Below are 26,663 nucleotides of genomic sequence, written 5' to 3'. Positions count from 1 at the left end.
AGAAGGAGGGGGCCCCCCCACAAAAAAAAAAAAAAAAAAAAAAAAAAAAAAAAACACGTTGCAGAGCTGATCCGGAGCTCACGTTTGGGCCTGCCGGGGCAGCCAGAACTTCCGCCCAGGCGCTTGGGGACTCTCACCCAGCACCTTGCGCAGCGGGTGGGAGCTGCTGTGGGACCTGGCTTGGGCCTTTTATTGTTTCAGTCTGCCCAGCGGAGCCTCTGTGTGGAGAGGGGAGCCAGCAGAACGTGGGCCAACACGCCGAGCAGCGCCGCGAGAATCACGGCTTTTCCCGGGCATCACACCGCTGTGACAGCTGATTTAGTTCCCACCTGGACTTGGGCTTACAGGTCGGGCTGCAGGATTGTTGTGAGGACAGAGCAGTCTCATCCGGATCACAGAGGCCGCAGAGGTCTGGCCTGCCCGGGGGCTGTCCCCTTCCTGGGAAGCCGCGATGAGAATTAATTTATTTTGATACTGACCTGGTGATTCAGGTCCATTCTTACTAGCAAGATATCGGCAGTGTGGTTTGTCAGAGGTACAGTTCTACTGAGGGTTACAGAAGATATTCGGTATGTAGAAAGCAGGTGTCATGCATCCTACTTGCTATTTTTTGCTTTGATTATGCAGTTCTGTCATGTTGCAAAGAATAAAATTTGACCCGTTGTATATCTGAATTAATTAATAATAATCCGTGCCCTAGCCAGAGCTATCATATTGGGTGCTGGTCTATTTTATTTCTAAAACACATTTAGTCTGTTGATAAATCTGCAATTGGCATCTTTGCAACTTGAATTTTTAAATGAGTTGAAGCCAGACCCTAAACATCCAAGACTGAGTGGCTGGCTTGCTATTTATTTATTTAGCAACATATGGCCTAATAAGTACAAATAAACAGCCATCCTTCGTGAGTTTTGCCTGATATTGTGGGAAAGAAAGAATTGTCAGGCACACCAGCACATAGGGGAATCCCTTTTGTTTAAGAAATGCTTCTTCAAAGGAATCGGCATCCCTGCATCCCTTTGAGCACTTCGCTGTGTGGGAGGCTCTGCCAGTCTCCCTACAATGACAAAACTGAGGAGCCTGTCTTGGGTTGGTGCTTCCCTCAAAATGCACAGTCTGAGCAAAAAACACAGACAAAGCATGCACAGAGAAGAAGTCAGCGCTGAGCAGAGTGTGGGCTGAAGAATCCTGCCTCCTGAGGAGGTGACAGTCAAATGACGCTGGCTCATCATGTGTGTCAAAGGCAGCATTCGGCAGGTAAATAGCAATTAAGCATTTCCTGCCCACTCACAAATTCCATGCTGGAAACACTGGTTTTGCAGGAGCCTCTTACACTTTTGGGTCCATTCATAACCAAGCTCTTTTTTAAGAAGGAAGCAAACAAACCTCTAATACAGCAGGCACTACTTCAGAATGTTTTCAGTAGTAACTCCAGGAAATCTATAACTTTTCCCTCTTACTACCCTGGCAGTTAATCATTTACCTTTACCTTGTTTTGTTTTCTGTAAAATGAGATGAAACATCAATTGTCCAACAACAAGTACAGAATCAGTGTGTAGTGACTAAACATTGATTATAAGGAAATTTAACTGAGCAGGGCCTCAGTAGAGCAGGACATGTGTTCCCCTAAGCTTTGCATTATTGTCTAACACAGCTGTGTTCAGAAACACAGAACCAAAGTATTCTCACTTGGACAAAGAATGAAACTACATAAAATCCCACAAATAAATGGATTTTCTATGAGGCGATATCAAATAAATTAAGACTATATCAAATTTAAGACAATTTATATCAAACAAAATATGACAATATATAAATTAAAACAGTGATAAATTTCAAATGCTAGAGAATTAAGGGAAGGAATAAGGAATTGGAGCAATCATGGAAGGCTATGTCAGTGAATGAGTGAACAATTAGGAAAAGCTGATACAGTACAATTTTTATATAGGTATTGTTTTCCAACTTACCCTTAAAATATAATGCAAATAATACTTCCACTGAATAAAGAATGTACCCAGGTTTGACAAATGGTTCATCAGCTCATGCCACTTAAAATTCTGTCTTTCAAATAGTTGATGTCTGATTTAGTCACCGATATCTATATCTATATTACCCAAGTGTTATGATCTAACATAACACTTGGGAAAGTATAGCTTTGCTTGTATAGGCTCCTATTTCAGATAATGTCACTTCTTTCCACAGTAAAACAAAGTAGTAAGCAATTCTCTCCTCCTCTCCCAACTTCATGAGAAGTAATAGCTGCATTTTTACGTAAGCCAACTGTGCTCTAGAGATCTGAATTATCTCATAGAGGGAGGAACAGTGAAGACTGGCGATACAATTAAATAAAACAAATTGTAGTTTGTATGGAGTTTTGGTCTACACCCTGTCAGGAAGTGAGTGAAGAAGTCATTGGCAGGTGCTGCATTTCGGAAGAAGGCTTTTTCTTCCAAAAAAAGGGTAGACTGGGTAAGTCAGCATAGTGCCAGTCTTACCTGTAGAAGGGCACCCAGCTACATGGCGTAATTTGAAGCGTACAGCAAAGCCCTGCTGGCTATAAAATAGCTCTTCCACAAGCCTGCAACAGCCCACTAGTCTCCTCAACCAATCAGTATTAACCGATAAGCATAACACTTATATATAGGTATTAACACTCATTCTGTGCCCAACGATTGCTGAGCATAAAAGCAAATGTGAGATACTGTCCCTGACTTTAAGACCTAATAATAGGTCAGAGGGACAAAAATAAAGTAGTTGAGATATTAAATACATGAAGACAATATATAATTTAAATTGTGTGGTAAACTTTTAAGTGCTATAGAATTAAGTGAAGGAAGAAAGAACTGGACCAGTCATGGAGGACTTTGCCAATGAATGAGCAAACAAATGGAGGAATAGGATCTAGAATGACAACCTGGGTAAGAAGCAAGGACAAGAGATCAAGAAGTGCAGTGGCAGGGCTTCCCTGGTGGCACAGTGGTTGAGAGTCCACCTGCCGATGCAGGGGACACGGGTTCGTGCCCCGGTCCAGGAGGATCCCACATGCCACGGAGCGGCTGGGCCCGTGAGCCATGGCCGCTGAGCCTGCGCGTCTGGAGCCTGTGCTCCGCAACGGGAGAGGCCACAACAGTGAGAGGACCGAGGACCGCCAGAAAAAAAAAAAAAAAAAAAAAGATGTGCAGTGGCACAGGGAGGGAGGTAAAGGGGGCTTTCTTAGGAAAATGAGACATGTCTGATTAGAAGAATGCATTGAAAGAACGGTACAAAATAACTGATAGAGCAGAGTCAGATGATGGAGACCCTCCTTTCTGGTCTATGATCCCCACCCTCACCTTTTTTTTTTTTTCCTTCTGTAAAGACTAAGAAATGAAACCTTTACCCCAGTTATACTTTATATTATCACCCTATTTATCTCCTTCATAAGATTTATCATAGACTTCTATTACCTTATTTTTAACTCATTTACTTGTTTACTACTTATTGTCCATCTTCTGCTTTGTATATAGTATGTGCTCAATAAATAATGGATGGATGATGGATGAAAGAATGAGTGAATGAATGAATGAATGAAAACTCTTTCTACAGGACACTTGGTAGAGCTTGATGGGGTGGTCTTTAGTTCTCATGCATTGTCGCAAACTCACCAAGTACTTTATGTGTCTCTTGAAGGCAAAAGGAGCCCAGTCCTGAAGAAGCTGAAAGAAAGTTTTCTTTCTGTGGAATCTGGCATGCAGATCTTCAGTATCAAGGCAAGTCCTGTGAAATTTAAGAATGAATGAAAAAAAAAATAAAAATAAAAAAATAAAAAATAAAAAATAAAAAAATAAAAAGAATGAATGAATACCACACTGGGGAACCCTGTTCATTAGTCATGGTAGAAGCAAGTTGGTACCTGGGGAGTGAGAGGAAGAAAAGGCATCAGAAAAACAGGAAAGAGTTGAATTCAGAAGAAAAGGAGGTGGGTGCACAGAAAGGGGGTGAGCATCAAAAGAAGAATACTTCTAGTACCTACCTTGTGCTGAGTCTAGAACTGGTAGAATCAGAGTTGCAGCGACCCCTCCCTGATGTCTCACTGCAGCACAGAGAGTAGCTAGGGAATCAGAAGGCATGTAAGAACAGAAAGGTCAAAAGACTTGAGTAGTTATAGATGGAAGTCTGGCAGTAATTCTTTGTGAAGGGAATGTCTGCACTTTAATAATACAATTGCAAAACTAACTCAGTAATTGATATCGTTATCTCTTCATTCATAGGATGACAGAATCTTAAGGGCTGAAAGGACTTGGGGATACTTCTATCAGCTATCAACCTTTAGAGAGGTTATCCCCAAACTATTCTAAACTAAAAGCAATCTATTTTCATTTTAAAAGTTCAGGGAGGTAAAACTACTATTATTCACCTTCAGTAATGAAATAGCCTTTTCTTTTCAAGAAATTCTTCTATGACCTGATACCAAAAACTCCAACTTAGACTGAGGTGCATGCTTATCTAAGAACAGTTCTAAAGCTGATTTGCAGAGACCACACCCAGTTGGGTCCATTCTTGGAACCACCTTCAAGTACCAGTTCTCTCTCACCACAGGTTCCTGGCTTCCTTGTTTCAGTCTCCTGTTGTCTTCTTCCTGTCCCACATCATAACAGAAAACACATTGAAGGACCCTGAGTCACACAGGACATGGTGTTTAAAATCCTACAGTGCAAGGCAGCTGGCTGCTTGTCCTTTTTTTTTTTTTTTAATTAATTTATTTATTTTTTGGCTGTGTTGGGTCTTTGTTGCTGTACGCGGGCTTTCTCTAGTTGTGGCGAGCGGGGGCTACTCTTCGTTGCAGTATGCAGGCTTCTCACTGCGGTGACTTCTCTTCTTGTGGAGCACGGGCTCTAGGCACGCAGGCTTCAGTAGTTGTGGTGTGTGGGCTCAGTAGTTGTGGCTCATGGGCTCTAGAGCGCAGACTCAGTAGTTGTGGAGCTTGGGCTTAGTTGCTCTGCAGCAGGTGGCATCTTCCCGGGCCAGGGATCAAACCCGTGTCCCCTGCATTGGCGGGCAGATTCTTAACCACTGTGCCACCAGGGGAGTCCCTCAATCATGAATTTTAAACCAGTGAATAAATAGGAATTAATGTACCCATTTCAAAAACACATAGAGATGATAGTGGTGATTATAATGATAGGTAGATAGCTGATGATAGATAGATAGATAGATAGATAGATAGATAGATAGATAGATAAATATGAAAAGTGAAGTCTCTTGCTTACAGTAGAATGCAGAGACCAAATAGATTTAGACGTGGTGCTGGAGTTAGACAATTATCATTGTGCAACTATCATGGTTAAAATCAAGCTAAGAAAGAATTGTCAATGAATGTTAAGTCTTGGAGGAAATTTTGATGAGATAGGGACATTTGCATAGTCCTATCAGTTGCAAGAGAGAGAAGAAAAGTTATTGTAGGGAATTCCCTGGCTGTCCAGTGGTTAGGACTCCATGCTCTCACTGCTGAGGGCCTAGGTTTGATCCCTGTTCAGGGAACTAAGATCCCACAAGCTGCACGATGCAGCCAAAAAAAAACCAAAAAAAGTAATCATATAATGGGAAAACCAGGCAACGCCTTGACCAAGGTACCAAAATTAGTATCACCAACAAGACAGATGGACATCGTGTGCTTTCAGAAGTGATATCCAGAGAGGACACACCACCTGTGCAGTAATCCAGCTGAGAATGTACAACCTCAGTCTAATCAAAAGGAAACATCAGATGAACACAAAATGAGGAGTGTTGTATTCATTTTTTAAAGGGGGTCAAGTATATTTTTAAAAAATTATAGGTATCATAAGGGACAAAGAAATGTTGTGGGATTTGTTCCCGATTAATTGAGGTTAAAGAGACTTGACAACTAAGTATAATACCTAACCCTAGACTAGATCCACAGGAAAGGAAAAAAATACTATAAAATGACATTACTAGATTACAGATAAAATTTGAATATGGATATGTGAATTTAAAACATAAATGACCATATTTTAGTCATTCTTATGAAATACACACTGAAGAATTTAGGTGTAAAGGGCCATGATATTTGTAAGTTACCTTTAAACATTTCAAGAAAAAATCAAGGAGACAGAGACTGAGAGAAACAGAGACAGAGACAGATACTGAGCACAAATGACAAAGCAAATGGCATAAACGTTATGTAGATGAATCTGGATGAAAGGTCTAAGAGTGTTCCTTGTAACTCTCTTAAGTTTTGCAACTTTTTGTAAGTTTGAAACTATTTCCAAATAAAAAGCTTAAAAACAGAAAGGTTTTGATAATCTGTAGCTCTAAGGACAAAGCAATAAGAGGAAGCAACTCCATGGAATACTGTATAGTTGTCTTCTCACTGTCATTGCAAATTAATTTTCCAGCTTACTTGTTTGAATGTAAAAAATCTTTGGAAAAATATTTGAAGAACACTTACTTGAAAGTGACATTTTTAGATGTTGCAAACCTCTGCTTGGCCTTCAATATCTTATACTAGGTGGCATGGAGCCTTGGAAACAGAGTCAACAGATCTTCTGGCTTATAACAAAAACTTCCCAGCCCAAGGAACATTGACCCCACCCACATTTATCAGTGTCAAATCCCAGATCGCAGCCCTCTCTTCAAACTCTTTCCTTGGGTTTCAAGAACACCATCTTCCCACTCAATATATTTTTAGAATTTTCCCTAAGTGCAAACCTGTAATAGCAAAGGAAAACAGACAATAATTACACATTATATCTCCTAACCCCCTTCCCCAAGAAATGTGCTTGCTTTAGCCACTGAGGGTTTTTTTGTTTTGGCCACACAGCGTGGCTTGTGAGATCTTAGCTCCCCAACCAGGGGTCGAAACTGGGCCCCCTGCAGTGGAAGCTCAGAGTCCTCTAACCACTGGACCACCGGGGAATTCCCTGAAGGTTGTTTTGGGGTTTTTTTAAACAACTTAATTTAAACCACTTACATTGGGAGAATATTTCCTGAGTAGTCACATTGTAGCATTATGAGGCCAGTATTTACCTAAGATGAATGCAAAAAGGTTTTTTTATTAGTTAGAAAAGATGAACTTGAAACGTTTTTTAAATGTCTAGAAGTATTCATTGCACAAGAGACAGATGTGGAATCCAGAATACAGTACTTCATTGAGAACTTACTCTTGCAAGCTGAGCTCTTCCCTTGCCAGCTGGCCCATGTGCATGAAAATCTCCTCGAAAGCTGGTCACTGAAGACACCTAGAGGACATATGCATAAACTACATGGGAGCAAATACTCTGTTTATGGAGTGTTTATTAAGGCGACCTGGAGGGAGGCGGGGAGCGGTCGGGAATTGGGACTCTGGTACTGAACACTGGGAGAACAGATCCTCAGCACATGCCAGCGTAATTTTTCATGATGCTTAATGTGCTACATTAGCTCCTTAAGAGCATGTTAAGTGATATTCCTGATATAATAGGTAAGAATGAGTGTCCTTGGCTAAAAAAGAAAATCATTGAAAACCTCCATTGTGGTTGATAGTGGTCAAAGAATGCAAAAAAGTCTTTGCTGCATTTATTCTGATGCCTTATTGTGATTTCCTACTGCTTAATGCTACAATACCTGTAGCTATGGATTAGTAAACTTTAAAAAGTTATTTTACGGAATTCCTTGGAGGTCCAGTGGTTAGAACTGTGTGCTTCCACTGCAGGGAGCACAGCTTCAATCCCTGGTCTGGGAACTAAGATCCTGCAAGCCGCGTGGCCAAAAAAAAAAAAAATTTATTTTAAGACCACTGAAAACTCCCCTTTGGCTTAACCAAAAGCCCCAGATTTGGGACTTAGGAGAGATGACCCATCATATTTCTTTGGCCCATTGACCTCACATTATTCTTTCCAATAAGTAGCAGACTGGTGGAGACACTGCTTTACTGCTTTAGGATCCTGGACTTGCACAGTCTGGGTGGGCAACAACATGCACTTATAACAAATGTACTGATCTGTTAACACATAGCTACAACTATAACAAGAACAACTATTTTTGACACAAAATTCTATGGCCGAGAGAAGTTTAAATATTTCAAGCAATATTTATTACAACAAGAATGCAGGCTGTGTCTAGCACTCCTTTATAATGGAATATAAAGGGCTTTCTGTGGAGGTATCACACTATTTTAAGAGAAATTTTCCTTTTCCTTTGTTGCAAAGGGATTAGAGTATTTATTGATCAAGGGTATTACTTCAGGAACATCTGCTTTATTGTCCCAATTATTGATTAAAAATACTTGAGCTTTCTGCCTAAATTTCTTTTTCTCTTTTTCGGGGATAGAGATCAGGGGACAGGAAGAAGTTGCTTACCAGTGTCTGGAAGTACTTAACAATAACAAACTTGAGTATGAGGCTGCATTTTTATGTCCAGACAGGGTGTGGTTGGATGTAGACTTGGAACTGGGGAAAATGTGCATTTGGCAGTTTTCAATTTCTTTTTCAAGGAGGAAAAAAATGAATAGACTTGTTCGTTCCACCAAAGTCAGGAGGAACATTTATTAATACACATGGGGATGGTATTATTGCTCAATCTTTATTGAGCACCTACATAAAATAGAATTAAATGATGTGAATAATTTTGAAGTCCTTACATAATGCGTTTCAGTCTGGGGCTTGAATGATACAATTCATTAAAATCCATTTGAAAAATAAGCACAATCAAATATTTTTGGATGGATGATTAAGTGCAGATGCCGTTAAGAATTTTGAATGAAAGTGGAACTAAGTGACCATTGCTGGAATAGTTAATATGAAAACAGGAATCCAGAAGACTCATAAAGGCAGAAGTAACAAACGCCTAATTTTTAAAGAAATAAACTAATCAAAACTTTTTTCTCTTAAAAAGTATCTTACATGATTAGAGCATCTAGGATCATGGATGCTATTTTTTTCTTTTAAGTAGTCTAAAGCATATCTCAATTTAAATTTTCTTCTTAAATACATAATACACATGAGTTCAAATCTGCGGTAGAAGAATAAGACACACTATAAAAAGTTTTCCTTACACTGCTGTCTCTTAGCAACCTGACTCAGAAGCAACCATTATGGTTTTTTATGTATCCTTTATTTTATACATATAAACACACACACTTCTTTCCCTTGATTTCTACACCTGCATCATCATTCTAAACAATGTATTCTTTACCTTGCTTTTTCCACTTAATATATCTTTGAAAACATGAAGTTCATAGAGCTCTCATTCTTTTTATAGCTGTATCATTTTCCATTGTATGGATGTACCATAATTTGTTCAATGAACCATTATTAGTGAATATTCAAATTGTTTCCAAATCTTGTTTCTAGGCTTTGCTATTACAAAAAAGGTAAAGGGCTTCCCTGGTGGCGCAGTGGTTAAGAATCCACCTGCCAAGGCAGGAGACACAGGTTCGAGCCCTGGTCCGGGAAGATCCCACATACCACAGAGCAACTAAGCCCATGCACCACAACTACTGAGCCTGCACTCTAGAGCCTGTGAGCCACAACTACTGAGCCTGGGTGCCACAACTACACAGCCCACGTGCCACAACTAATGAAGCCCTTGTGCCTAGAGTCCATGCTCTGCAACAAGAGAAGCCACTGCAATGAGAAGCCCGTGCACTGCAACAAAGAGTAGCCCCCACTCGCCGCAACTAGAGAAAGCCCACACACAGCAATGAAGACCCAATGCAGCCAAAAATAAATAAATGAAAATCAATAAATTTATTTTTTTTTAATGGTACAGTGAATAACTTTGTGTATACCTGTATAAAAAATATAGACCTACATTTAAAGAATAAATTCCTTGAAGTAAGATTCTGGGTCAGAAGCAAGAAGAACTACAATCCTGCAGCCTGTGGAACAAAAACCACATTCACAGAAAGATAGACAAGATGAAAAGGCAGAGGGCTATGTACCAGATGAAGGAGCAACATAAAGCCACAGAAAAACAAGTAAATGAAGTGGAGATAGGCAGTCTTCCAGAAAAAGAATTCAGAATAATGATAGTAAAGATGATCCAGGACCTCGGAAAAAGAATGGAGGCAAAGATCGAAAAGATGCAAGAAATGTTTAACAAAGACCTAGAAGAATTAAAGAACAAACAAACAGAGATGAACAATACAATAACTGAAATGAAAACTACACTAGAAGGAATCAATAGCAGAATAACAGAGGCAGAATAACGGATAAGTGACTTGAAAGACAGAATGGTGGAATTCATTGCTGTGGAACAGAATAAAGAAAAAACAATGAAAAGAAATGAAGACAGCCTAAGAGACCTCTGGGACAACATTAAACGCGACAACATTCGCATTATAGGGGCCCCAGAAGGAGAAGAGAGAGAAAGGACCGGAGAAAATATTTGAAGAGATTATAGTTGAAAACTACACTAACATGGGAAAGGAAATAGCCACCCAAGTCCAGGAAGCACAAAGAGTCCCATACAGGATAAACCCAAGGAGACACATAGTAGTCAAATTGACAAAAATAAAAGACAAAGAAAAATTATTGAAAGCAGCAAGGGAAAAATGAAAAATAATATTCAAGGGAACTCCCATAAGGTTAACAGGTGATTTCTCAGCAAAAACTCTACAAGCCAGAAGGGGGAGGCATGATATACTTAAAGTGATGAAAGAGAAGAACCTACAACCAAGATTACTCTACCCGACAAGGATCTCATTCAGATTCGATGGAGAAATCAAAAGCTTTACAGACAAGCAAAAGCTAAGAGAATTCAGCACCACCAAACCAGCTCTACAACAAATGCTAAAGGAACTTCTCTAAGTGGGAAACACAAGAGAAGAAAAGGACCTACAAAAACAAACCCATAACAATTAAGAAAATGGTCATAGGAACATACAGATCGATAATTACCTTAAAAGTGAATGGATTAAATGCTCCAACCAAAAGACACAGGCTTGCTGTATGGATACAAAAGACCATATATATGCTGTCTACAAGAGACCCACTTCAGACCTAGGGACACATACAGACTAAAAGTGAGAGGATGGAAAAAGATATTCCATGCAAATGGAAATCAAGAGAAGGCTGGAGTAGCAATACTCATATCAGATAAAATAGACTTTAAAATAAAGAATGTTACAAGAGACAAGGAAGGACACTACATAATGATCAAGGGATCAATCCAAGAAGAAGATATAACAATTATAAATATATATGCACCCAACATAGGAGCACCTCAATACATAAGGCAACTGCTAACAGCTATAAAAGAGGAAATCGACAGTAACACAATAATAGTGGGGGACATTAACACCTCACTTATGCCAACGGACAGATCATCCCGACAGAAAATTAATAAGGAAACACAAGCTTTAAATGACACAATAGACCAGATAGATTTAATTGATATTTATAGGACATTCCATCCAAAAATAGCAAATTATACTTTCTTCTCAAGGGCACATGGAAAATTCTCTAGGATAGATCACATCTTAGGTCACAAATCAAGCCTCAGTAAATTTAAGATGCTGGAGGAATCAGATTCCCTGACTTCAGACTATGCTACAAAACTACAGAAATCCAGACAATATGGTACTGGCACAAAAGCAGAAATATACATCAATGGAACAGTATATAAAGCCCAGAGATAAACCCATGTACCTATGGTCAACTAATCTATGACAAAGGAGTCCAGGATATACAATGGAGAAAAGACAGTCTCTCAATAACTGGTGCTGGGAAAACTGGACAGCTACATGTAAAAGAATGAAATTAGAACACTCCCTAACACCATAAACAAAAAAGAAACTCAAAATGGTTTAGAGACCTAAATGTAAGACCGGACACTATAAAACTCTTAAAGGAAAACATAGGAAGAACACTCTTTGACATAAATCACAGCAACATCTTTTTTGATCCACCTCCTAGAGTAGTGGAAATAAAAACAAAAATAAACAAATGGGACCTAATGAAACTTAAAAGCTTTTTCAAAGCAAAGGAAACTACAAACAGGTCAAAAAGACAACCCTCAGAATGGGACAAAATATTTGCAAACGCATCAAGGGACAGAGGATTAATCTCCAAAATATATAAACAGCTCATGCAACTCAATATTAAAAAAACAAACAACCCAATCCAAAAATGGGCAGAAGACCTAAATGGACATTCCTCCAAAGAAGACATACAGATGGCCAAGGAACACATGAAAAGCTGTTCAACATCACTAATTATTAGAGAAGTGCAAATCAAAAGTACAATGAGGTATCCCCTCACACCAGTTAGAATGGGCATCATCAGAAATTCTAGAAACAACAAATGCTAGAGAGGGTGTGGAGAAAAGGGAACCCTCTTGCACTGTTGGTGGGAGTGTAAGTTGATACAGCCGATATGAAGAACAGTATGGAGGTCCCTTAAAAAACTAAAAATAGAATTACCATATGATCCAGCAATCCCACTACTAGGCATATACCCAGAGAAAAACATAATTCAAAAGGACACATGCACCCTAATGTTCATTGCAGCACTGTTTACAATAACCCAGTCATGGAAGCAACCTAAGTGTCCATTGACAGATGAATGGATAAAAAAGAAGTGGTACATGTATATAATGGAATATTACTCAGCCATAAAAAGGAATGAAACTGCATCATCTGTAGAGATGTGGGTAGAACTAGAGACTGTCACACAGAATGAAGTAAGTCAGAAAGAGAAAAACAAATATCGTATATTAACGCATATATGTGGAACCTAGAAAAATGGTACAGATGAAGCGGTTTGCAGGGCAGAAATTGAGACACAGATGTAGAGAACAAACCTATGGACACCAAGGGGGGAAAGCGGCGGGGTGGTGGTGGTGGTGGTGTGATGAATTGGGAGATTGGGATTGACATGTATACACTGATGGGTCTAAAATGGATGACTAATAAGAAAAAAAGAAAATGATTCTGGGTCAAAGGGCATGTGCACTTGTAATTTTGGTAGAAACTGCCAAAGTTCCCCCAGAGAGGTTATACCGTTTATATTGAACCAGCATTATAGGAAAGTGTCTGTTTCCTCACCCTCCCCAACAGGGACTTTTAAAAAATATTTACCTCCTTCCTCACTGAGCCTTGACGTAGTAGTTTCTATAATTTCCCTCTTCTGGGACTAGTCTGCTGCAAAAATCCCACTATGTTTCAACATAGATCCTCTGCAGCCATTTTCCACTGTCTCCACCCCTCCCCACAGCTCACAGACCTTCCATTTACCCACACTTCTCTGCCCTGGTTCATGTCATTTCCCCTGCAGGGATTCCACTAGTTCATATACACATATTTCATGCAAATAAAAAATATCCTTTTAGGCGAACCGCAGTCCCAAGTCTCAGTGAGCAGATAGTATTGGTGTGTTGATTAAGAAAAAGTACTTCTGGGGCTCCCCTGGTGGTGCAGTGGTTGAGACTCTGCCTGCCGATGCAGGGCACACGGGTTCGTGCCCCAGTTCAGGAAGATCCCACATGCCGCGGAGCGGCTGGGCCCGTGAGCCATGGCCGCTGAGCCTGCGCGTCCGGAGCCTGTGCTCCGCAATGGGAGAGGCCACAGCAGTGAGAGGCCCACGTACTGCAAAAAAAAAAGAAAAAGAAAAAGTACTTCTTCTCCAGGCAGAAGAAGCCTATGCTAGGGCATAAGGTTTGGCAAGCGAAGCAAGGACTGGATTTCAACTCCCCAGAATCCCTCAGCTGGGGGCCCTTGATATTTACAACTATGTATGGCGGCTCCAAATTAAGGACAAGAGAAAGAGACAACACAATTATCACATAGCTCAATACTGATTCTTACAGAACTATATTTATAGATTATGTCAAAGATCTAGATGACGTAAAATGAGGGGTAATACGTATGTAATCTGTACCTTGCTTGCCCCATCAGCCTGTAAACTCAACAAGAGGTCAAAGTTAATTTTGGTGCACAAATGGCCATGACTAAATATCTGCTATCTGCTCAAGCAGAACTTACCATCCAGTCCCTATCTGCTCAGGCAGAACTTACCTGCCCACAACACAAGTAATTTCTGGAAATCCCCAAAGGGGAGCCTCCCAAGTGCCTACAACCCAGATGGTAGTTCTAGGTACCATATGGTGTTCCATCCCTTCCTTCTCCAGCTCCAACTTGCCAACATCACTGGCTTCTATAACTACAGAAGCCTTGCCAAAGCTTTTTGGAAGCCACCAAAGCCACGAGTCCTCAGAGTTACATAGGAACACCGGGAGTGATGCGGAGTGAAGGAGAATGTCTCCTCCCAATTCTGTGCCACATCTTCTCAACTGAGCCCCACACAGCTCTGTCTGCATCCAGAATCTGCCAAAATCTCCCATAGAAGGCTTTCAGCCCATGCTCAGAATTTCACTTAGCCTTTCTGTCAGTTTCTGATCATCACTTCTTAAACGAGAGAGATTCAAATTCAATATGAGGGGTGAATAGGAAACAGACACTATCACCATCCTCTTCATTCATTCATTCATTCATTTATCCATCCATCCATCCACCCACCCACCCATCCATTTGATTACCACTGATTGAGGCCAACTCTGTGCCTGACACTGTTCTAGACACTGAGGATAAAACATTAAATAAGACAGATAAGGTCACTACTCTCACAAGCATTGCATTTTAGAGCAGGTAGGCAGAGAACAATCAAACCAATTGATTAACACAAAACTGTTAGCTAGTGATAACTGCTATGATGAAAACAAAACAATGTGATGTGATAGGAAGAGACTGGGAATCTACCCTGGATTAGCTCGGTATTTAATCTTATCAAACCCAATAGCCTCTGTTCATAACAAATATGATAGCATTTATGACTCTAAAATGAAATTGATAGATGAGACAATCTACCTCACACATAATTTTTATAGTATTTTTATTGGGTTCATTTTGTTATTATTGCTATTACTAATTTTTTAAAGTTTCAGCTTCACAAGTCACAATTCATAATGTCATGTACATTTTTAGGACTGATGTCAACTTTGGAAAACATCTATCAAGTTTGTTTCACAAGCTGTAAGATATTAGGGCATTTTAAGTTTTCTTCTGCAATAGCTACCTTAAATGTTTTTTGAATTGACAATACTCATTAACCAGTTGTCATCAACGTCCTTGTTGTAGTGTCATATAAGAAGTTTTATGTTAGTTTCATCAGCATCAGTTTTCCAGTGAAAATTAGTAAGAAATTTAAATCTTTTCCCAATGAACTTATATGATTCACTTCTCTTTATTAGTGGAATTTCCAAACAATCCGCAAGTTTATTCATTCCTTCTAGTCAAAGTGTAGCTCTTCCTCCTTATGTGTTACTGCTTTTAGTATGATCTGCAGGCTTTTTGTTACACTTTGCTTCTCAGTATCAGAATAATTAATCCATCACTTTTGTTTTGCATTCCATTATCTTTTCTTCTGAATTTTGACTCCATTATTTAATGTATAAATAAAATTTAAATGACATAATATCCTTTATATAAATCCAAATCAAAAGTCTAATTTCTTACTTGTTTTTTGAAATATTCCAAAACACTTTTCCAAATTGCAATTAAAACAACATAGTCTAATTTCACCAAATTTTTGAATAAACTCTTTGCATCTGATTGTGCTAGGCTTTCTGAGTCTTTGAAAAATATGTGTTGGAATCCTTGAAACATTGTCGTATCCATATTGCAAGGCTTAGAACAGCCTTAAAACAGGCAGATCATCTCATTACACTTAGATTTCTTAAAGAAAAATCCGAGGATGTTTGTTTCAAATGCTCCATATGTGAGAGGAACCCAAAAGGTTTTCTGTCGTCTTCCTAACTGTTACAAAATACTGAAGTAGTCAATAATTTCAGGTACTATCAAGGCAGATTTTTCTCCACCAAGATTACGAAAATTCCACATACTTTACGTTTTAAAAGAATGCTGGTAGCCCTTTGCTCTCACCTTTCCTAACAGTTACATAATAGCATAACTGACCATGAATACTGTTCAGTGGAAAATTGCAGTTGTTGAATAAAGGCACAAATAGATGGTTTTCAGTTAGAGAAAAGTTAAAAATTGTTCACGGGTGTTTCTATTGTTAATGTAGAATACAATAATCAGGGACTTCCCCAGAGGTCCAGTGGTTAAGACTCCGCACTTCCACTGCAGGGGGCGCAGGTTCGATCCCTGGTTGGGGAACTAAGACCCCACGTGCTGCCCCATGCGGCCAAAAAATAAGAAAAAACAATAATCACCATCTGATCAGCGTTCATCACTCCAATATAGACTCTAAGTAATGGAATGGTATTGGATATCTGGCTTGTTTGATTCGCTACTTAATTTTGAATACCTTTTCATTATTTTGATTAATTTTTAATATGATTTCAGATAAGTCACATTGTTCTTTTATTTTGACATTTTTCCAAGTCCTTATGCAAAAATAGAATAGAATTTAGCAATTAGTTCAATGATTTCCGTGAAATTGCCTTTGTTTAAAGAACACAGTTTTTTCACTGTGACCTCTGGAAGCCTTTTTTTTTTTTTTTTTTTTGCGGTACTCGGGCCTCTGACTGTTGTGGCCTCTCCCGTTGCGGAGCACAGGCTCCGGACGCGCAGGCTCAGTGGCCATGGTTCACGGGCCCAGCCGCTCCGCGGCATGTGGGATCTTCCCGGACCGGGGCACGAACCCGTGTCCCCTGCATCAGCAGGCGGACTCTCAACCACTGCGCCACCAGGGAAGCCCTGGAAGCCATTTTTATTTAAAAATTTAATAGCTGCTGCTACACTTTATGGCATTTCAAAATAATTCAGAATGTTTTTCCTGTTTACTTTTCAAGAAATTGGTCTAGTGCATTTTTATTGGACTTCCATATATTTCAAGTAAACATGGCCTTCTCGTGCTATGTGGAATGTACTTGACTTTTGAAACTTCTTAATATATTTATCCAGTCCAAAAACCCGTCTGATGTAACGTCTGTCTTGTTGAAAACAGTTTACAAACAAAATGATAAATGCAACCTTTAGTTTTAGAATAGGCTACCCAGGTTCTCATAGCAGTTTGACCATTTAAAAATATTTTTTAAATGTATATATCTGTTTGAGAAGTATATGTTTTCCCGTGATCTGTTTAATTCTCTGTTAATATTATTGATCAAAATTTGGTGGAAAAAATGAACTCTTTGATTATTCAGTATTGAATGAAATTATTGCTCCTTAAACAGACCACAATGAAAGGTTATGGTAGTTATCAAAATCAATGAATTCATCAAAGTGAGGTACCTTCTGACCTTCTTTGTGTTCTATTGAATCTACATAGTTTTTCTACCATCTTCCTTCTTCTGTTTACTGTTTGTTCTTTAGAAGTGTTTTGATTCCCATAATCACTTTAGTCTCTTCTGTTGGCTATCATGAATCTTTCCCTAATCTTCATGATTTTGATTACAAGAGCCTTTAGTTTCTGTTGTGATGTAATAAGAAATATTTTTGGCATTTAAAAATTTTTACCTGTCTTCTTTCTTTCAGTTTATGTTTTCGGCTTCCATAAGGATACCTCCTCATCATCATAGTTAAATAGTGAAATGATCATTAGTACCCCCCATCAAAAAAATCTAAAATTAGGAAATTAGGCATACACAAGAGCAATTCCAGTGTGGGTTTTTTTTTGTTTGTTTGGGGGGTTTTTTTTTGGCTGTGCCTCACGCAATACAGGATCTTATTCCCCCCACCAGGGATTGAATCCACATCCCCTGCGGTGGAAGCACAGAGTCTTAACCACTGGACTGCCAGGGAAGTCCCCCAATGTGATTTAAATTGCTGCTACAGTGTATAGAGCAAGGTAGTTGTGAAATCAAATTCCTTTTATTCTGATACATTGATTTCTTTTTTTTTTTTAATTTATTTATTTATGGCTGTGTTGGGTCTTCATTTCTGTGCGAGGGCTTCCTCTAGTTGCGGCAAGCGGGGGCCACTCTTCGTCGTGGTGCGTGGGCCCCTCACTATCGCGGCCTCTCTTGTTGCGGAGCACAGGCTCCAGATGAGAAGGCTCAGTAGTTGTGGCGCACGGGCCTAGTTGCTCCGCGGCATGTGGGATCCTCCCAGACCAGGGCTCGAACCCGCGTCCCCTGTATTGGCAGGCAGACTCTCAACCACTGCGCCACCAGGGAAGCCCTGATACATTGATTTCTTGATGAAAAAGGGTAGGAGTTTTGTGTCTGGAACACTGGTTTCTTCAGATCACTTGGCTTTCTTGGTGTCAATTTTGGTGCCATTTCTTATGGAACCACCAGATTTTGAAGGACAAGATGTGGCAAGTATAGTAAAATGCAGTCCAGTAATGTCAGGATGCATAAAACACACAGCTTCACGCGTGTGTATTCACAGTAGGACTGTTCAAGTTCCTGCCCTACAAACACAGGAATTCTGATAAATTCTATTTTGCATGATTCCCATTTTTAAAAGCACAGTCCTTTTTTAAAATGTATGTGGAACAGAGAAGAACCCTACAGGGCCCCCGAAGTACAAAACCAAGCAGTTCATGGCTAGGACAATACAGTCACAGACTCAGTGTCTGATGCATATTCCTGAGTTGTTTTACAGATACTATAACTATCACCAGAGAAAAAAGCTAACTGCATGATGACCAGCCTGCAGCCGTGACATAAACTGCTCTATCTTGAGCAGCACTGAATCTGTGGCTAACACAGTTCCAAGAACTGGCCTCAAGAGAATGGAATTAACATTATTGCTCATAATAATAAATATCTTTGTGGGCATCAAAATAATTGTAGCTTGTTCTGCACATATCTGTAAGTGGGCAACTAAAATTGTCAGCAAAGAGATGCTACAGACCCATGTTGACATCTTGTACTCTAAGAATATGGCACCTTAAGTCAGCATGAAGAAGTTATAGAAGATGGACCTTCACCTCTAATCCCATAGAAATGGAATGATGTTGACAGTAGGGAATTGAAAGCAGCTCTTTTGCCCCTTTCCTGTTTGTCCATTTCTGTTCCCCTCTAACTTTGAAAGAACCTAAGTGTAGGAATGAGGTCACTAGGCAATTTAAGCTAACTCCTGACTTATGCTCTCCTGAATGCACACCAAGCCTTGCTTATGCTGTTGATTCTTTTCCTAGATAAAAAGAAGTAAGAATGAAGAATAAAGTAGTTAAATAATGACCAGCTCTCTACCAATTACTAAGGGTTGCTCCCTTAACAACCCTGCAGGCAGATTTCACAGGCAAGATGACATCTGAAGAGAGAGTTAGCCAGCCTGCATGCAATGGAGAATGATGCAGAAGCCAACCTCCTGCCTTGATGATTCCCCCCCACCCCCCCACCTCAGCCACCTTTTTCCATTTAAAAACTGTCATGGCTGAGCAGAATCTTTGAGTTTGTCTTAGGACATGAGTCCACCTTCTCCCCAGGTTGCTGGCTATTCTGACTAAAGCATCTTTCCTTTCTATTGATACTTAGCTCTCGATCATTGGCCTTAGAGCTGCAAGCAGCTGAACCTGAGTTTGGTAACATGCTGCATGGTCAAGTATATTCCTGATAGAAGAGGACTTCTAATTTGATAAGTCATCAGTGGCAATCTGATTCCTGCTTACAGATATACATGTCTGAAAATTGAAAGACTTTCTCACAGATTAGCTTCTGGCTCTGTATGTTTCAGACATTGATCCTACGTGCCTGTAGAGCCGGGTGTCATGATATGACCTCAGGTCCTGCATCTTCATGTGACAACTCTGGATGAGGTGGCATAGTGAGCTGATGGAGTATTTATCCCTGGAACTCCTTCCATACTGGTACCACTACACTGGTATTGTTACCCCAAAACTGGGTTTGCCTCTTGGTCTGTGTCGAGCCAAAAGACCAAGCCAAGAAAGGAGGAAGGAAGGATTTACTACTTGCAGCAAATAAGGAGAACACTGGGGGTCTTCCCCAAAGCAGTGTCTCCCTGAACAGCTAAATTGGGGAAGTTTTAAGCTAAGGGCACATGCATATTCATGAAGGGCTTGAGTATAATAGAGTTCAGCACAGAATTGGGGCGAAGATTGACAGAGTCCAGGCTTTAGTTGATTGAAGTCACGAGGGTCAGAAAAGGTCAACATCATCATTCCATCCTCCACCTGGGTGGGGGCCATAGTTCCTGCAGAACTCGAAGTTCTGTATCAGGTTGTCATGTATATGCCTTGAGGAGGAACTAGGACTCTGTTTTATCACTGAACTGTTGTTCCTTGACTGCTTTGTTACTGCATTCTTTTGTTCCCTTAAGATCATTAATTACTGAGACCTGTTCCAGGGAAAGCATTGGAGCCAGGCTTAGATGACAAAATGGCTTGGGCCTAAAATGATTTCTCTTATGTCAAGAAAGCCATGCCTAGTTCTTTTTCTCCAGGGACCCCCTATTGTATCTGCGTACAGTATGACTAAATCCAAACTAAATGTATTTGCAACTCGGCTTCCCTGAGCTGGATGCCAAGACACAGGGAAAAGTGGGATGAAGTGGAGATCAGAGTGAAAAGACACAGTGGTCTTGACTGATTTTGGTGAAAATATTTTGCAAGTTTCACAAAATGACATGACCCTGTGGATACATGGCTAGGACTCCTTGTAGGTCCTTGGGAGGGGAAGGTAACAGTGAGGAGCCCTGTGGCCTATACTTCATTCGCTTCCCAGCAAATTCTCCTCTGCAAGGCAATGCAGTGTTTCAAGAGGGAGGGAGTGTTTGCTGTGTCAGATGCTGCCAAGAAGTGTAATAAGATGAGGACTGAAATGCAGCCTTTGGATTTAGCAAGTGGAGATCTTGGGTGACCTTGAGGATAGTCATTTCATCCGAAATAACAGAAGCCACCTTATTAGAATGGATTAAAGAGAGGAGAGTGAGGGGAAGAACTACCAAAAATTTGGCTATGATCTTTCTATACAGATACAGAAAGATTTCCAGGATGTGTTGTTTAGTGAAAGGTAGAGAATAGTGTGTATAATATGCCGCTATTGCTGTATGGTTCCATGTGTATATCTCTCCAACTACATAAAAGATGCCTCCAGCAAAGGGAATCAGCCTTTGGAATTTTTGAAGCATGTGAATGTATTACCTATTTAAAACATCATTTTTTTAAAATGTTGCTGTGATGGGAAGCAATAAAGTGGCTGAAAGCTAAAGGGTAAAGGGAGTGTTGTTTAAGGATGGGCTCTGTTAGGGTAAATTTGTATACTGACCCAGTAGAGAGAAAGAGAATAATAATGCAGAAGAGGGACTTTCCTGCTGGTCCAGTGGGTAAGACTCCGAGCTCCCAGTGCAAGGGGCCCAGGTTCATTCCCTGGTTGGGGAACTGGATCCTGCATTCCGCAACTAAGAGTTCACATGCCGCAACTAAGAAGTCCACATGCAGCAACTGAAGATCCTGCGTGCCACAACTAAGACCCGGCACAGCCTAAATAAATATTTAAAAAATAAGAATAATGCAGAAGAGAAAGGAGCTAAGTGCCTGAGGGGAGAGGGGAGCCAGAGCTGGTTGATAAGATAAATTTATTCTTACTGTGTTAAGAGAGAGCACCACCTTCACAGTCTTTGTGTCTCAGAGTGGGGAGGGCAAAGTCAGAACTGATAAGGTTTTGGACTCTGGTTTAAGGCAGGTCTTTCAACATGGGGTGGGATGGGGGCTTGATTAGGATTAGATGAAGATCGTGATGTGATAGTTTAGGATCTGTGGACACAGAGAAGGAAAGCAGAGGAGGAACAGCTACAGGCAAATTGCAAATGGTTAAAGAGATTTAAAGGAATCATTCCCAAATGACTCGCTATTTTATTTTTCTGGTAAAGTTTGAAGCAAGGTCAATTACGAGTAAAGGTGAGGTAAAGAAAACCAATAAAATGCACCTAAGCCATCAAAAAAAAAAAAGAATAAGAGTAAGGTATGGTGTGCAGGAGTTCTGAAGAGGGGAGAAAGGGAGAAACTATTACTTCGGAAAGTAAACAAGAGAAGGTACTTGGGAAGGATAGTAGGAAAATAGTTGGCTGACCTGGTGGAAGTCCCAGTCTCCCAGATGCAACTCAACCTTCCCCACAGAAAATATTTTAAAACCATTGTCACCCCCAAAGCAATTTTGCAGCCATAGAAATGAAGTCCCTTAAAATGTCTCTGTGTCAGCAGAGGTTCTTTACTTCTCGTTTTAGGACTAACAAGCTGTTGGAAAGGGTTCCAGATCAGGAGGTATTTGGCCACAGAAGTGAATTCAGGTTTCTACAACTTCCAACCTAGAGAATCACTCAAAACTTTGAAATGATAATGTTTTCTGGCTTCTAGTCTTTTCAAGGTTTTGAAGATCTTAAGGCCAAGTTTTCATCAGAGGTCAATGTGTGATAAGCTTCCCCTCCCCCAGAGTTTCTACAAGGAAAGGGGAATGTTTACTGCCATTGTCCAGGTTACCCTTTACCTTGTGACTTGTGTAGCTTTGACACACAGCAACCACTCAATAAATAATAGCTGCCATATAATTCCTTATTCGCTTTCCAGCATCTTATCCCAAACAAGATAAAAGGACTCAGTGCACTTGACACACTTGAGACACTGGGGACTCCTAGAACTATTTGGAAAGAACTTGAGTTTCTTCAGAGATGGAGTTTGGAGAAATGCTGCTTTGAAAATAATATTTTGACCTTGGTTGTCGCTCAAGGCAAGGCTGGTGAGCAACAGGGAACAGAGGTCCCCAGTATGTTTTATAAAGTGCTTAATATGTTGTGTTCATTCAATATGGAACACAACGGGACAATCAGTAGTTCTAAAGGACTCCTTATGGATGAGAGAGAGGTTGGAGCCTCATCATATGAAATGATGAAGACATGATAAAAACTGGCTTAAAGTTGGGGCATAGCTTAAATATTCACATCCAACAAATTGAATCACGCTATTCAAAAGTTAATTGGGAGGGCTTCCCTGGTGGCACAGTGGTTAAGAATCCACCTGCCAATGCAGGGGACATGGGTTCGAGCCCTGGTCCAGGAAGATCCCACATGCCACAGAGCAACTAAGCCCGTGTGCCACAACTACTGAGCCTGCGCTCTAGAGCCTGTGAGCCACAACTACTGAGCCCTCATTCTACAACTAGTGAAGCCTGCATGCCTAGAGCCCATGCTCCACAACAAGAGAAGCCATCACGGTGAGAAGCCTGTGCACCGCAACGAAGAGTAGCCCCCACTCGCCGCAACTAGAGAAAGCCCTCACAGCGACGAAGACCCTATTGCAGCCAAAAATAAATAAATTTTTTTTAAAAAGTAAAAAAAAGACAATTGGATTTACAAAACAAATTAACTCATATTGCAACATACGCATGCATCCAGGAAGGGGATACACATTTCAAGTTGTGTGATATATGCCTTCTGTTCTCAGTCTTGTCTGTATCTCTGGGGGTGTATGAGTAATTTCCTTTGGAGGTAACTGTAAAATTTTACATTCTAAGCCCCGAATGCTCTGGTCTTGTTTAGCTCTGTTCTGGGGATGCCTTCCTTGATTATTGCTTGTTGCCCAAAACAAATCTCATTTAACTTCTATTAAACAGAAAATAACTAAACAAAATGGCACAAAAGAAAAGCAAAGTTACTAATTCTGCTAGAGTTACAAAAACAAATCCATTCCATTGTTTCTGAATATTTAGAGAATATTTTGGAGTTTGATATTGAGTATTAATTTTATTGTAGTTTGTGTAGAGGTTGGAGCAAACCAGGTTTTTACAGTCTGAGGTTTAAAAAAATAATGTTTTCAATGACTTGTTCACAAGTCATACCGACAACACAGAACCGTGAGTGGTGCGCTATCTCCCTGTTCTGGGGATCTTTGGCACACCATGAGGTACCCTGGGAGTGGATGTATTCTGATTTGAACCATCTTAACGTGAAAGTACAGGTATTTAACAGACCATTAAATACACAGCTTTCATTTAACTGTTTAACATCATTCTTATATTAAAATTTATTCATTTGTCTAAGAATTTCTGACATTCCACTGCACAGAAAGTATTAGGTGAACAACTATGGGGGAAATAGAGGTAGTTAAGATGGCATCTAGGGTCAAAGATTTTGCACTTGAATCAAGATGATACTTAGAATCCACTCAACACCATGCTCAGTCTTAACAACTTGGGAGTTCCCTGGCGGTGCAGTGGTTGGGACTCCGCACTCTCACTGCGGAGGGCCCGGGTTCAATCCCTGGTTGGGGAACTAAGATCCCACAAGCGTATGACACAGTGCAGCCGAACAAACAAACAGACAAAAACAACTAAATCTATAGTTAGTTTCTGTTTAAAGTTAAAGTCAGTCCTACATTTCATACACTATGAAGTTGAAAATGGGAAAAGGTTTGCATTCCTGTTCAGGACAAGGAATGACCCAGCAGGGTGATGAGTCTTCATACCTATTAAAGTATTTCTAAAGTAATACAGCTTTATCACACCTGCCACTTGGCTGACAGTGATCACCTGATTTCAAAGGTGGTAAAATGGGAAACAGTAAGCACCCACCTACCCACCACGCTGCTTAGATACAGATAAATTGCCCTCACTGTTATGACCCCTTGTGCATGCCTCCCATCATGTCTCCCTCCTTCCCACCCTAGAAGCAGTCCCTGTTCTACACTTTGAGTTTATCATTCCTTTGTTTCCTCTCCAGTTTTACCAAAAATGTACCCTAAAAAACACATTGTTTGTTCTTGTTTATGACTGGGTCAATTAACAGAACTATATCACACAAGTTCTTTTGTGACTTGCTTTTTTACTCAAGCTTAGTTGAAATTCATACATGATAATGTGTATGGCTGTTATTCATTTTCTTCCTTCCTCCCTCCCTCCCTTTCTTCCTTCCTTCCTTCCTTTTCTTCCTTTCTTCACTGCACGGCATGTAGGATCCTAGTTCCTCAACCAGGAATCAAACCCATGCCCCCTGCAGTGGAAGTGGAGTCTTAACCACTGGACCACCAGAGAAGTGCCTGCTATTCATTTTCATCACGATATAGTGCCTCGATACCTATCTATAGAAATATTTATCAATTTTTCTCAGGTCCTGCTGTGAGCCCAGTCATGACTAAAGCTGTTTATTTTATTGAAGCTGAGGGGGTGGGGCTAATTGGGGCCAAGTCCAAATCATCATCATCATCAACATCATTTATATCATAATTATTATTAACAACAAAAATGAGGGATTAGTTGGAATATCAAGAAAAGTTTTGAAGCCATTTTGTAGGTGAGGAATTATGAATAAAAGAAATCCTTGAGAAAAATTATAAAGGTAAAATCTCTGTGATTGGTAACTTTTTTGAATTTTGGAAGTGAGGAAAAGGGAGGGTCAAAGATGAAAGAATGGTGGAATCATGAACTGAAATAGGAAAGCCAGGCATTAGAAATGATCAGCTATGTTGTGTCTGAAGTACAGATGGAATATCAGGTCAGGAAATAGGTTGAGGATCCAGGAATAATTTTAAGTAGAGCCTTTGAAGAGGTGATCATCAAAGTTTGTGCATTGTCTAGAGGGAGTTGAAAGGAGAAGTCTCAGGATATAGTCTTGGAAAATGCCAATGTAACACATCACAGCTGCTCTTTCCCAGCAGAACAGGACCCAACTCTCTCTTCAAAGTTTACCTCAAGTGTTTCTGGGAGTTCTTTTTTTTTTCTTTTTAATTTAATTTATTTATTTGGTTGCAATTATTTGCACAATTTCCACAATTAATTAATTTCCACAATTATTTTAGTTGTGGCAGGCAGGCTCCTTAGTTGTGGCATGTGAACTCTTAGTTGCAGTATGCAAACTCTTAGTTGTGGCATGCATGTGGGATCTAGTTCCCTGACCAGGCACCAAACCCGGGCTGCCTGCATTGGGAGCACAGAGCCTTAACCATTGTGCCACCAGGGAAGTCCCTCTGGGAGTTCTTGAAAACTTCCATTTCCCCTTTGCTTTGCTGGAAACCTTTGCCACTTCACCTCACTCAGGTGGTCCTGTCACCTCCGTTAGACAATATGCTGTTTCTGTGGATCCTGTCCCTGGTGTGGTGCCACAACTGCAACATTTGGTTGGGATGTGGGAGTGAATGCCTAGCTCCCTGTTATGGACTGAACTGTGTCCCCCTAAAATTCATATATTGAAGTTCTAACCCCTAGTACTTCAGAATATTACTGTATTTGGATAGGGGGTCTTTAAAGAGGTAATTAAGGTAAAATGAGGTCTGTGGGTGGACCCTAATCCAATGTGACTCTTGTCCTTTTAAAGAAATTCAGACACAGATATATACAGAAGGAAGGCCACGTGAGGTCAAGGAGCAAGGCCTCAGAAGAAACCAGTCCTGCCAACACCTTGATTTTGGACTTCTAGCCTTCAGAATTCAAAGAAAATAAAATTCTAAGTCACCCAGTCTGTAGTACTTTGTTACTACAGCCCTAGCAAACGAATACACCCCTTTTTGGAGCTAGCCTATGTTAGAATGGAACCAGGTTGGTAGGCTGTCCTAGTAGCAGATACTTCCCTACACTTTGGGTCACTTCTCTCTACAGACTACCAAGGCTTGTTACTTCAAAGTCAAGTGTGTCATGTGTAGATTCCCAGGAGAATGCATAGCCCCTCATACACAGAAATGGTGGGTCTGTCCTATAAGATCTTCAGGTGTGCTTGGGCATGTCTAAATTTAAATAGTAGTCTCAAGCTACAGTTACATTTACTGGAA

This window comes from Neophocaena asiaeorientalis, unplaced genomic scaffold (assembly GCF_003031525.2).
Source record: "Neophocaena asiaeorientalis asiaeorientalis breed wild unplaced genomic scaffold, Neophocaena_asiaeorientalis_V1.1 scaffold183, whole genome shotgun sequence".
NCBI lineage: Eukaryota > Metazoa > Chordata > Mammalia > Artiodactyla > Phocoenidae > Neophocaena > Neophocaena asiaeorientalis.
This window is presented reverse-complemented; position numbering follows the sequence as displayed.